The 14,262-nt window shown below is 39.8% G+C and overlaps 1 protein-coding gene across 8 annotated transcripts in view; it reads right to left on the bottom strand.

Annotated features, from left to right (window-relative positions):
- GRIK2 (glutamate ionotropic receptor kainate type subunit 2) overlaps positions 1–14,262 on the bottom strand; it is a 603,576-nt gene that overhangs the window by 393,398 nt on the left and 195,916 nt on the right. The window lies entirely within an intron of this gene.

The following is a 14,262-nucleotide window of genomic DNA, read 5'->3' as shown; positions in this document are numbered from 1 at the left end:
TTCATTTATTTAATTATTTATTTTGGCAGCCACTGTCATGAGCCTTATGTCTGAATGACTGAGAATATAGGCATGAGTCTCCTTTTTCAGAAGCTATAGTTCAGTTTTATGGAGAATCCTGAAGGTGCACTTTTTGAACACTTTAGCTGACATCCTCCTCCAAAGAGATCAATCCCATCACCTCCTCAACATGCTCAACTTCAACCAACTCCAAGAAGCAAGAGTCTCAAGTTTATTCTGAAAGCCAAGCTCAGCTTTACAAGCCATTGTTATACCAGCTGGCCAGCTCATCAAGCTATTTATCATTCTCATTAATGCTGTCTTTGTGGTGTACAAGAAGATATCAAACCAATGTACTTTGCAATGGGCTGTACACATAAACAGTTTTCTTGTATAATAGAAAGTTACACATTCTTTATTTAGATGAAAGCCAATCTTGGCCTGTTCTGAGCAGCAGGACACTCACAATGGGCTAAATATAAATATATTACCTTATTTTGCTGTTTGAGAAATTCCTTTATTTTCAATTTTTTGCCACATTTTCTGTCAGAAAATAGGATACTGGGATAGATGGACCTTTGGTCCCTCCCAATATGGCTGTTCTTATATTTTTACGTTCACAAATCTTGACTATTGGAACAGATTATCTGTGGGCTCCCAGAGTTGGCTCTATTTTCCCCACATCCTCTATTTACAAAAGACCTGTCTTTAATAAAATAATAATAATAATAAATCTTTTGAGAATCTGCACCTGCTGGTAGTATTGCACAGAAGGCGAGGCAACCTCAGTGCCATTCAGAGCCTTCTGGAAATAAAGTCAAAGTAAATGATATTTAAATCCACTTTAATACCCCTCTGTACTACTTAAGTGGTGTCAAGTGGCCTTAGTGTAAATAAACATCTGGTCCCTGGGATTTTTATTTTAAAAAGACAGAAACCTTGAGGTTAAAGGAATGTGATCTCCGAGTGCAACGCTGAGGCCAAAAGGACTAACACAATCCTTGGATGCACAAACAGAGGAATCTTGGGTAAGACTACAGAGGTTATTTTTCCTCTTATTTGGCACTGGTGGAACCAGTGCTGGAATACTGTGTCCACAATTCAAGGATGTTGATAAATTGGAGAGAGTTCAGAGAAGAATCTTGAGAATGATTAAGGATTAGAAAATATGTGTTTGTAGTATACTGAAAGAGACTAATCATTGTGCTTAACCAAGACCATATTAATTGTGACTCGATTACAGCCTATATACACCTACATGAGTGTAGGAATAACTGGCTCTTCAACTATTTGGGGGGAGAGATAGCTCAGGGGTTTGAGCATTGGCCTGCTAAACCCAGGATTGTGAGTTCAATCCTTGAGAGGGCCATTTAGGGATGTGGGGCAAAAATTGGGGATTGGTCCTGCTTTCAACAGGGGGTTGGACTAGATGACCTCCTGAGGTCCCTTCCAACCCTGATATTCTATGATTCTATGAATTTAGCAGAGAAAGGTATAACACGATCTAATGGTTGGAAGCTGAAGCTAGACAAATTAAATCTGGAAATAAGGCATACTACATGTTACCAGTTAGAGCAGGGATCAGCAACCTTTGGCATGCGGCCTATCAGGGAAATCCGCTGGCGGGCCGGGCCGGTTTGTTTACCTGCGGCATCCCCAGGATCATCCAATCACAGCTCCCACTGGCTGGGGTTTGCCATTCCAGGCCAATGGGGGCTGAGAGCTGTGCTGGCTGCCACTTCCCGCAGCCCCCATTGGCCTGTAATGGCAAACCACGGCCAGTGGGAGCTGCGATCGGCCGAACCTGTGGATGCTGCAGGTAAACAAACTGTCCCGGTTTCCCTGAAGGGCCGCGGGCCAAAGGTTGCCAATCCCTGCTCTAAATTTAGAGTAATTCACCATTGGAACAATTTACCAAGGGTCATGGTGAATTTTCCATCAGTGACAATTTTTAAATCAATTTGGGATGTTTTCTAAAAGATTTGCACTCGGAAATATTTGGATTTGCACTCGGAAGTTCTATGGACTGTGTAATACAGGAGGTCAGACTAGATGATCATAAGGGTCCGTTATGGTCTTGGGATCCATTCATTTCCTTCTGAGAAATGGCACTGGCTGTATTTAAATTATTTAGGCTAAATCATGCTTTGGCATAAAAACCCAGTTAGGGTTCCCTCATGAAGTTTCTTCTAACTTAAACCAATCAGAAGGAAGGGTCTGACCCCTTGAGATAGAAGATGGGGGACACAGCTTCAACCCTGAGAATCTGGAGATTCCTACAGATTCACTAAGATGTTGAGGGGAGTTGATGGAGGCCAGAGTCATCTGTGTGGTGGTCCTGTGCCTCCAGGCTACCTATAACTGCTCCGTTGGCTCCCTATCTGCTCTGCAATCCACTGCCCCTAGAACTTCCCTCAAATGGGAGTTCCGCACCATGGAGTGACTTCTATTCAGGAGTTAATACACCTTTACAGGATATTAACTCATGAGTGAATACCCTGCATTACTATGCATGCATCCTCCAGCTCCCCCAACCCCAGACCTCCCCATTTATGGATCCATACACTGGTATTGCAGCAATGAGTACAATGCCTAGGAGACAGCTGATTCTAATATTCCCTCAGAGAAGAGAGATATGCCAAACAGAATCCTTCGGCACAAGGCATGATCTGCCCCTTTAATTTTTTTAACAATATATTCTTCCCAAGTATCTTACTAACAAATGTTTCTGTCTCACTATTTTTTTCTAACAGCAACGCTAAGCCACCATATTTTAGAGTGAAAACAAAAGCCTTATTACTTTCAACCATTTTTCAAGTACTTCTCTCTGTTGGATACAAGCCATGCCAGTACCAGTGAGCACTTTTCAGGTTTTTGCTAGCCTCTTAAAGCACACTTTCTCTTTCTGGCATTTCTTTTTGGAACCCTGTTCTTTTAGAACCCTGTTATAGTTCTTAACCTTCACAACACCTTCTGGCAAGGAGTTTCATAGGTTGACTGTGCGTTGTGTAAAAAAATTCCTTCCTTTTGTTTGTTTTAAACCTGCTGCCTATTAATTTCATTTGGTGGCCCCTAGTTCTTGTGTTATGAGAAGGAGTAAATAACACTTCCTTTTTTACTTTCTCCACACCAGTCATGATTTTACAGCCCTCTACAGTATCATATCCCCCTTAGTCATCTCTTTTCTAAGCTGAAAAGTCCCAGTCCCCTCTCCTCATACAGCAGCTGTTCCATATCCCGAATCATTTTTGTTGCCCTTTTCTGAACCTTTTCCAAGTCCAATATATCTTTTTTGAGATGGGGCAACCACTGCATGCAGTATTCAAGATGTGGGCATGCCATAGATTTATAAAGAGGCAATATGATATTTTCTGTCTTATCATATATCCCTTTCTTAATGATTCCCATCATTCTGTTCACTTTTTTGACTGCCATTGCACATTGAGTGGATGTTTTCAGAGAACTAGCCACAATGAAGCCACGATCTCTTTCTTGAGTGGTAACAGCTAATTTAGACCCCATCATTTTATATGTATAGTTGGGATTACGTTTTCAAATGTGCATTACTTTGCATTCATCAAGAATGAATTTCATCTGCCATTTTGTTGCCCAGTCACCCAGTTTTGAGAGATCCTTTTGTAGCTCTTCACAGTCTGCCTTGTAACTATCTTGAGTGGTTTTGTATCATCTGCAAATTTTGCAACCTCACTGTTTACCCCTTTTCCCAGATCATTTATGAATATGATGAATATGACTGGGCAGAGTACAAACCCCTGGGGGACACCACTATTTTCCTCTCTCCATTCTGAAAACTGACCATTTATTCCTACCCTTATACAAATTATGTTCCTACCCTCATACAAATTATGTTCATCTACATGTCTGACAATTTTGTTCTTTACTATAGTTTCAACCAGTTTGCCCAGGATTGAAGTCAGGCTGACTGGCCTGTAATTGCTGGGGTCACCTCCTGAGCTCTTTTTACAAATTAGAGTCACATCAGTTATTCTCCAGTCATTTGGTACAGAAGCTGATTTAAATGATAGGTTACCGATGACAGTTAGTAGTCCTGCAAACTGGAAGTTTAACATAAAAAATATTTTATTGTGCCACTGAAACTTTTATGTGAGTAATCTGCCACTGAGCTAGATGAGCCTGTGAGATACTTTAAAATTCTACTTCCAGTCTGTGTGTGTGTGTTTTTGAAAGATTTAACTGCTGCCCTAACTCACTTATTGATGAAAATCTATACATCTTAAAATGCCAGTTAATATTTAAGAAGGATTTTAAACCAAACAAATGTGCAATCTTCTATGTATCAATGGGAAACTTGTTTTGCTTAATTGCAAGCATACTTGAATATCTTTAATTCCAAACTTTGACTTGGAGTCTGAGGATCAGATTTTAAAAAGTGTGCAGCACTAGCAGCTCCCATTACTGTCCATCTGGGGACAGTGTGGGTGCTGAGCACTTTTGAAAATCTGACCATTAGATTCAGTGTGCAAGGCTGTGAGAAAACAGAGCAGAAAGGGGGCACAGGGACCATAATTAATGGAAAAAAATAGATACAATTTACAAATATGGTCCAACTACCCATTTGTGCCAGCCTAGTCGAGGGTTGGTTCTCCTATCCCAGGGACATATCCTGTAACTTGAAGAAAATTATTTACTTTTAAAAACCGAATCATTCATTGTGTGTGTATGTTGTGGGGGGGAGTGCTTAAAATTACATTCAGGAATGCATACTAGTGCTGAGACCTCTGTGATGCCAAGGGAGGAAGCTAGATTGATGGTTAAGCCACTGGACCAGGACTCAGGAGATCTGGATTTAAATCCTGGCTCTATCAGAGACTTCTTCCATGATGTTCTGCAAGTCACTTAATCTCTCTGTCCCTTCTTTCCACACAACTTAATGTCAAACTCCAATCCCCTTTGTGTTCCTTCCTTTCAATACAGCCATGGAGAAATGTAGTGTAATATACTTAGCTGCCGCATTTTTTCCTAAATGTATAAGGGCTGAATTTTAGTCTCCATGCCAAATCAAAGTACCTATGTGCACTCCTGCCTTGTGTTTGAGTTCAATAGCCACTCCCTACTCTTTCCATTATTAGCATCAACCCTGTTCCAAAGCCACGGCTCTTCAGCACTGAAAGAGCCCACATGCAACACAGTCCCCCGAGAGGGTATTAATCCACTGTGCATGGTTATCGCAATTCTGACTTTTCTACATTTTCTATGCCCCCACATAAAGCAACTACACTGGTCTAGCTTTAAAGGGCCTCTGTGATCATGGAGCAGGGGCAAGTCTGGTCTTGAAGCATGAGCCATATTGTAAAGTCCCCAGAGCAGGGGTGGCCAACCTGTGGCTGTGGGGCCACATGTGGCTCTTCAGAAGTTAATATGCAGCTCCTTGTGTACGCGACAACTCCGGGGCTGGAGTTACAGGTGCCAACTTTCCAATGTGCTGAAGGGTGCTCACTGCTCAACCCCGGCTCTGCCCCAGGCCCTGCCCCCACTCCACCCCTTCCCCCAAGGCCCCTTCCCCTGAGCCTGCCATGTCCTCGTTCCTCCTCCGTCTCCCCCACACAGCCTCCTGCATGCCATGAAACAGCTGATCACAGTGGACAGGAGACATGGAGAGGGAAGTGGAGGTGCTGATCGGCGGTGCTCCCAGAGGGTGGGAGGTGCTGTGGGTTGGAGGGGAAGCTGATGCGGGGCTGCTGATGTATTACTGTGGCTCTCTGCCAATGTACACTGGTAAATCTGGCTCCTTCTCAGGCTCAGGTTGGCCACCCCTGCCCCAGAGGAACCACAATTATTAAAACTGTCCAGTTTTAAAATATGTAGGGGGTGAAAAGGCAACCAAAAATTAACTCAACAATCTTCTTACCAATAATGTTAAACAATAAATCCTGTGTAGTAAGATGAGAAACAAGAAGATGATAACAATAAATACAATATGTAATGTTTTTTTTCCAGACAGGGTCTCTGTCAGTTTATGTATCACTTAGCTGAATATATTTGAATATATTATTGTAGCACAGTCTTTGAAGGTATTTTTTTTTAAGTTTTGTTGTTGCCAACTTAAATATGTTATGAAAACTTCTGCCTAAACTGCTGAATACAGAAGAGGACAATGACAACTAAAGTTACTCTGAATTTCAATGAGAAAGTCTCAGGAACAGAATTTAATTGAGGGAACTATGCTCTACAAAATGGCTGACAAATATGAGAGGGAGAGATTAATGAAAGCAGGAGGGAAAAGCATGATCTGCTATGGTACAGGGAGGAAGTCAACTCTTTCTGCATCTCAGCTTTCAGAATTATGCTCAAAGGTTGGAGCAAATAAAGCAAACCTTTACCATAAGAGGAACAGAGGCAGCAGTACTGTACCAGTCAAAACAGGATGCTTACAGGAAATAAATACCTACTAGAAATTCCAGTAGACCTAGTTGGACATGTGACATTGTTGAACATTTTCAACTGGAATTTCCACTAGAGTAACAGGAATACTGGCTAACCACATTTATTTTGGGAGACTAAAACAGTGAAATTTGTGTTGCAAAAGTTGACAGAAGAAGAGAAGAATGATTCTAAAAATGAAGCTAAAAAGATTAAGATGGGAACATTTTATCTGAGACTGTGCAGTAAAGAACAGTGATTCCCTCAGTATTAGACATTTTCAACATCTTTAACACCCTCTCTAAAACTAGAGGACAAACTCGTGATACTGAAATGTATGTGAAAAATACAAGTAGTATAGTTAATTGTAAATTATTTATATTTATGATGCACTCAGGATGTTATAGCTAGTAGTTTTCCCTTTTCTCCTCCTTATTTTATTTGTCTTTTGTCTTTGTTTATCTATTTTGAATCAGTAACAAAATTTCAATTTGGCACTTATAGCATTCTGTATACTAGAAAGTAAGCTTGTTCGAAGAACCAATTCTAAGTAGTCAGTGTTCTATGAGACTTAAAAATTCTTAAGTGTGTGTGTTTTCCTCTGAATGGCACAGTACAATTTAAACTGTCATCTGGAGTAAGTTCATTTAATGATCCAATATTTTCTGGAAATATTGGCCCCCATCCTGTTCTCATTGAAGTCAAAGGCAAAACTCCATTAAGCCCATTATATTTTAAAAAATAAAGTTTTTTAAAAAAATACTTGTATTCTGGTCTTTTTCTGAAAAGCAAATTTAAGTCATGATCAAAAAGTTGACTCTGATTGAAATCAGAGAAGTTCTTTGACCCATGTATGGTATGGGCCTAAGTTGGTTTAATTTTTTTCTGCTCTTTTCAAATGCCCCATTACTTTTGAGTTCTAAAGAAATAATCACAAAGAAGCTTTATAGCATGACTGACCACAAAAGAAAAATTAAACATAACCAAAAGTCTCTCTCATACTATAGGGACTCAATTGTTAATCTAAAAACGTAAATAATTCTTAATATTGAGACTATATAACCATCAAAAGTAAAATTATGACAACACAAGATACTCTCTCTGGTTGGTATTTTTTTTTTTTTTTGTATTTTCATTTTGACATCAGGAAAAATACTTTCAAGTTTTACTGGGCAACTCGTCCAATAACCTTCTTGGAAACGTAATATATCAAACTATGTAATCAACTATATCCAAATACAGTAATTAGGTTTAACACATGATTACTAATTGTATTTGTGCTTGGAATTATTGCACACAGCACTAGAAATACTAAGTATTTAGAAGGTACTGCATAATATATAATCAGCCTGAATCTACATTCTCTGACCCTCTAAAAATAGTTCAAAATTATTATTTAATAATAATGAATATTACAGTTCATTCAAAAGCCATATTTATCTAGAATGGGGGGAAACGCCCATGTCCTCAGATGATAATGTCAAAAATATTATGCCTTTAGATATTCATCCATTCCATTTAAAAAGTCAGAATGACCATATTTTGTCTTTCAAGAAACCTAGAACAACAATGGATCTTCTAGCTTATCATAAAGTGCTAAACTCCCCTATCCTATTATAAGTCATACAAACCAACACAACTCTTTAAGTAGTTTGCACAACATTACTAATTTAGACGTGATCCCTCAGTGAAGTTCCCTGTGGCAGATTCTGCGTGTCATTGTTGTGGAACTTGCAGTGAGGATTCCACAGGAGGAATGAGTGGGAAATATGTCATGAGAGCCAAGCTGTGGAAAGAGCCAGAGTGCTGATCAGTGGAGTTGAGAATTTGATTCTAAATTAGGAGGGCTGAACGAAGCCTCACAAAAGATTTATGTTGATACCTTAAACAACAAACTTTTGACAAACTTCTATTTCCCAGGGCAGGGATCTTCACATTTCCCCCCTCATTCTCAAGTTAGTTTCTTTATTTTAAAATAGTAAATTAAAACAAGACTTTTCATAGTCACAGCCTCATCTCACATACACCAGGTAAGGCTCTGATTCAAGAAACCACTCAAGCAGCTGCTTATGAGAGAGGAAGATGGTCCAGTGGCCAGGCCAGTAACCTAGGGCTTAGCTCAATTCCCTGTTCCACCACAGACTTCCTGTTTGACCTCAGGCGAGTCACTTAGCCTCTTCCTGTGTAAAATGGGGACTTCCCTGGTGGTGGTGTGAGGATAAATACACTCAAGATTGTGAAGTGCTTTAAGATATACTGATAGAAAAGCACTAAAAAAGAGTTATGTATTATTAATATTAACTCCAAATTATGTAAGCATGTGACCATGTGCTTTCCCAAATACTAAACCGGGCACTAAGTCAGGAGCAACTCCAGTGAAGTCAAAGGAATAACATCTATTTAAAACAGGTATAAGTGAGATCAGAATCAGGCCCACTAGACTCTGGCGAAGTATTCTGTAATTGTTTCACTTGTCAAAAATTTGATCCTTAATTCTGTATTTATTTATTGTTTCACACTTTTTCTTTGTTATAACTACAATAACCTACCCTGACCTCAGTCTCTTTTAAACAATGAGCACAGGATAGATCGATTAGATATTTTGCTGATTTTATATTGAGGGAAACATAAATTCTGAGTTGTCTCTCTTGAGGCCACATGGCTTCTTTGTCCCCCTTCTCTCTCTGAATTACTTGTTCTTTGCAGTCTTAAACCCCACTTCCTGTCTCCAAGCACTGTTTACAAGACATATTTAAAGAGACAACATAGAGCGACGTAGAGTTAACCTCAGTTTCACTTCCAACAATTACTGAAACACATTCACTCTTTTTGTCTTTTTGTCTTTTAGTGATGACTGTTTCTTTCCCCCAGTTTTTCCCAGATTACTAAATTACCCCCCAAAAAAATTAGAACAGCTGCAAATGCAAGGGAAGTACCTTTAATTTATTATAAGTATATGCACAAGACAGTGTTATCTTTGGATGCGAGATCATATGAGATGTATAATACTACCCAGCACAGGTCCCAAGAAACAAACCCAAACTTTGTTTAAAAATTAGCAAACACCAAATTCACTCTCGTTAAAAATACCAGCAAAATGACACTTTTTTTCTCCTTTTTTCCCACCTCTAAAATGAGCCCCAGTGTATAAAATATCGAAGACCCCCTAACAACAGGTTCATTTCTGAAGACAATTCCATTCCATCTTTCACGTCGGTTCATCCAAGACCACAACAAAGGCTAATTAAGAAAAAAACTCAGCTCCTGTTTTTATCAAATTGATTTGCATAAGCCATTTGCACTATGTAATTGAATGGTATTAGCAACTAATGGCTTATGCAAATCAGGAATCAAGCTAGTGTTTTATATGATATCCACAAAGGGTTAAGCTTGTCAGCCTGCTTCACAGCTTCTTGTACCCCTGAAGTTCTCTCTAGGACTGATTTGATGTGTTTTCTCCTTCTTAGAGAAGGTTATCTCATGTAGTTGAATTTTTGAAAACTAGGAAGAAAGCTCTGGGACACTTTCTCTGTGGAGATATTAGAACTCAGGGGAAAGCCAGCTGGTGTGCATGTCTGCCATTCTTTCCCTTCTTTCTTAAAGCCATCTGACTGCAACATATCCATAAGCCTAAAGGGGACTTAATTAAAACCAATGGATAATTTACATATATCTAACTAATGAGAGGATCAGAAATTACCAAAAATACACTGGATCATATCCTGCCAACAATTCTTATGCAAAGCTCTCATTGAATCAAATATGAACGATGGTATGATACAGTTAAGGTTTTTAAACCTGTATCAGGACAGCTAGAGAGTTCTAGCGCCAGTTTTCATCAATTTAACAGATGGGCTACATCAAGGAGCCACAAGAAAACTGTACTGAGGAACTACAGAGGAAAGCAGGGGCCCAGGTGCCACCTAGCAGCCAAGCAATCAGATACAGAAACATACAGCAATCCCTAAACTTGTTCTTCCCTGAGTATTTTCTCTCCCTCCCATTCCCATGGCTTGATCCATACAATTCTGCCTAAGCAGAAGGCCTTAATATAAAATTAAAAGAACTGAAATCACTCGTATAATCTTCATCCATCTCATTTCTTCCTCCAAACATTTGAAAGTTTTGACCCTTTCTCTGTATCCTACAGCAAAATTCCCATCCATTCCATGATCTCCCATCCATTCCAAGATCTTGTATCCTCATTACTGCAATGTCATTCTCTCGGGTACTCACCTCATCTCTCTCCAACTGATTCAAAACATGGCTGCTATAATTTTCTTCTTGTCCCATTAATCTGACTACATCGTCCCCTCCTTTGAATCTGTTCACTGGCTCCCCTTCTCCATTACATATAACTCAGCCTTTCAGCCTTTCTGTTCAAGCCTGCAAATCTTCTCTCCTGCCTCTTTATCTAACCTTGCCCCTTCTCATGTAGACCCTGCCATCCCCACCACTGACACCCCCTTGGTCTCTTTCTTCCACAAGCCTCTTCATGCCTTTTTCCATGCCACCCCAATGCATGGAATACCCTCTCTTCTATAATCTGCCCAGCTACAATCTTCCACTAATTAAGAGGTCATGCCTGTGAGATGCAGAGCACTCTAGCCCAGACCCAGCAGTGCACTTTAAAGGGGCTTAAGTGAATGCTTAATTGTTTTCTAATATCAGAGCCAGAGCACTCAGCATTTTGCAAGATAAAGCCCTTAGGTTTTATCTGAAAATTCATCTCTTCATAATAGTGAGCCAAAAATAATTCACTATCTTCAATCTTTATCTTCCCTATTTTTGTACATTCAACCCCCACCTCAACCGTACCACTATGGTGTGTACATATCTGAAATGAAAATCCAAGTATTTCTGTAGCCTCATACTCCTTTCCCATCCCAACATACTGCTTATCCTCCTCACTTGTTACATACCACACTGGCTGGGAGTAAGAGGGGGAGGGGTCTATCTGGACCAGCATGGGTCCTAACTGGCATGGGGAGGAGTGTCAGTGCCCCCTGACAGCACCCTCTCTTCATACTTCAGCAGGTTTGCATGTGGACAGAGCTTGAGGGACCTTAATTCCTACCCTCATAATCTAATTGGCCCGTTTGTGGGCCAGGGTAATTTTTTTGGCTCCATAACACCCCCTTCAAATACACGGGGAGGAGAAGGCAATTTGCTACTCCTGGAAATTGGCCATCATTCATGCGCCTCCTTTTTTTGCCTCCATACCCATGTCCCCTCTTTCCCTTCCCCCGTCCTCCCCTTGGATTGTTTCTTTGTTGTTTTTCTTATTGCTAGATTTCCCTTTTTCCTCAGAGATTTGCCCAATGACCCTTTAAGAAAGTTCTTTACAACTCTGCAAATTGGTAGCTACAGATGTCTGGATTTTGCCTTCCACAGAGAACCTATAGGTAGGGCTAGTGACAGGATACTGTAGTACTGATATTTGTGTGGCAGGTGTCTAACGCAGGTTAACTGAGGCAGTGGTGAGGCAGAGTTGCAACAGCAGACATGGGCACTGGCTAGACTTGTTTCAATGTTTGATGCAGAAAGAGGCCCACCTTGATTAAGCCCACACCCATCACATGAGCAAAGGGCAGGGGCGATCTGATCCCTGGTAGGGGAGTAGGGCTAGCCTCACCTTAGGAAATGCTCTGCCTTTATGGCCATTTGTTTGGGGCAGTGGATAGTCTGAGTCAGGAAGATCCGCCGAGCAATTCCTTCTCTAGTTCTGTGTCACACCTAACAAAAACTGCAACTTTTCCTTCATACAAACCTCTGTAAAAGGACAGTTTAGTAGTCAGTGCACTAGCCTGGATCTCCGAACTAGGGTTCAAGTCCCTAGTCTGCCACAGACTTCCTGTGTGACTCAGTCACTTAGCTTCTGTGAAGTCAGGCCTTTAAAATGGAGATAACAATATAACCTACCTAACAGGGCATCATGAGAAAAAATACATTAAAAAGTTTGAGGCACTCAGACATTATGTTAATGGGTACCATAGCAGTGTTTTAGGTAGGTGGATATTTGCAGCAGTACCAAAGCCGAGATCTTTGGGGTCATGTTTTTTTTTTATTATTATTGTTGTTATTGTTGTGTTTCAACGAAGCACCTAACACATTTTGGGGCACTACAAAATAAAAAACTACAATGAAGAAGAAAGAAGATGCTAATACAAATTAATTTCACACTTCAAACCTTTAGGATTTTCCCACTGTTGGTTCTACCTTTATTTTTATAGGGTTGACACTGGAGTTGTGTGTGCTTTTACATCTATTTTTGTGATAGTGGAGTTTTGGGAGCTCATATGTACTTTTGGAACATCGAGCCATCATGATGAAATTTCCCATATTGAATGCAACATCATAAGGCAGTAAATGCAGTAGAGAATGTAGATGATGAAATTTCTGGAATGCTTTTGGGGGAGTGGGTTGGCCCTTTTCATCTAGCAGGGGGATACATTTTTCAGAGCTGCCTCATAACTGCATTACAGTTGAGGCCATGAAAATTAAGATATTGAGATAAAATAGTAATCTAAATTTCCCCAGAGTACAAATACAGCCTTCCAGAACCTCGCAATCCCTCGCTTCTCCCCCTTCTCCCTAACCCTCCCACCACCGGAGTCCTGGCTTTATTTGGAGACTTATCCTTTGAAAACTCTTAAAATCTTTTACATGCATTCCTCCCCAACTGCCCCCACCTTTTTTTCTTAATAAGACTCCTCATTTCCAGCAGTTTCCATCTAAATACAGAAGTAATAGAACTACATAAACGTAAACCTATCAAAAAATAATAATGAACCTTCAATTTTAGCAAGAAAAATATGATGCCGCATACCTGCGACAGCATATTATTGCTATTCCCATGAAAAGTGTCCATTTGGGAAATGTCCATTCAGAAGGAGAAAATCCATTAGTAGAGAACTTTATCATGAAAGTGAGTAGGCATGACTGGCTATCAATCCTAAATAGCTCTTAGAAAGAGGTGAAGGGGAAGGAGTAAACACAGAGAAACAGAGAAAGGGAAATAAGAGTGCACACTGATCCCCACATTTTGGGTGTCTCCTGCCTATGTTAGGAGATTGAGAAGTGCCTACAAGAACACAAATTCTAATTTTGTTTTTATTTCCTTCATTCATTTGAATGGATTTGAAACTAAACAAAATCCTTCATGGTCAAAGGGTCATTATGATACTGAATCTTCCAGTGTCAGTTTAAACTGTCACTGGATGTTTCAGCCCCAGCCTCCACCATTCAATGTTTACATTAGAAGTACCCATGAATTGAACGGAGCCCTTCTTAATCAAAATTAATTACCTTCTTTAACAAATGGTTTTTAAACCTGTTTACAGCCTAGCTTTAAGGTTTAAAGTCTGTTTTTAAGAGGGTTTCTTTTAGCAAAAAGTTGCTCCCATAAGCACTTCAAAAGCAGAAGATGCTGTGGACTTCCCAGCAGCATGCCCTTGGATTTGAAGTCTTTGAAGTAGGGAGATGCTTCCAACAAAGATATTCTGGCAGTTTTTTAAACCATATCCTCAAAATTTACTTACAGCCAAGATCATGAAAAGATTAAAAGTTTACTTTTTACAAGTACTGGTTTCTTTTTGGCATGAGCAGCTTTGCAAGGCAGAGGTACTGGGACTGAAAGTTCTCAGCTGACATTGTGAAGGTTTATGGGATCTTTAGAAATTAATTCAAAAATCATTTTAATACACATACTGATTTCTCATTCATAGTTATTTTAAAAGGAGACTAACCACATATTAAAACATATTTAAATGAACTCAGATTAACATTTCATATAGCTATTTAAAATAGCCATTTTGTATGCAAAATGCTGTATGTATACTGCACAGCAGATGCAAGACA

This window comes from Chelonia mydas, chromosome 3 (assembly GCF_015237465.2).
Source record: "Chelonia mydas isolate rCheMyd1 chromosome 3, rCheMyd1.pri.v2, whole genome shotgun sequence".
Classification (NCBI taxonomy): domain Eukaryota; kingdom Metazoa; phylum Chordata; order Testudines; family Cheloniidae; genus Chelonia; species Chelonia mydas.
This window is presented reverse-complemented; position numbering and strand designations above follow the sequence as displayed.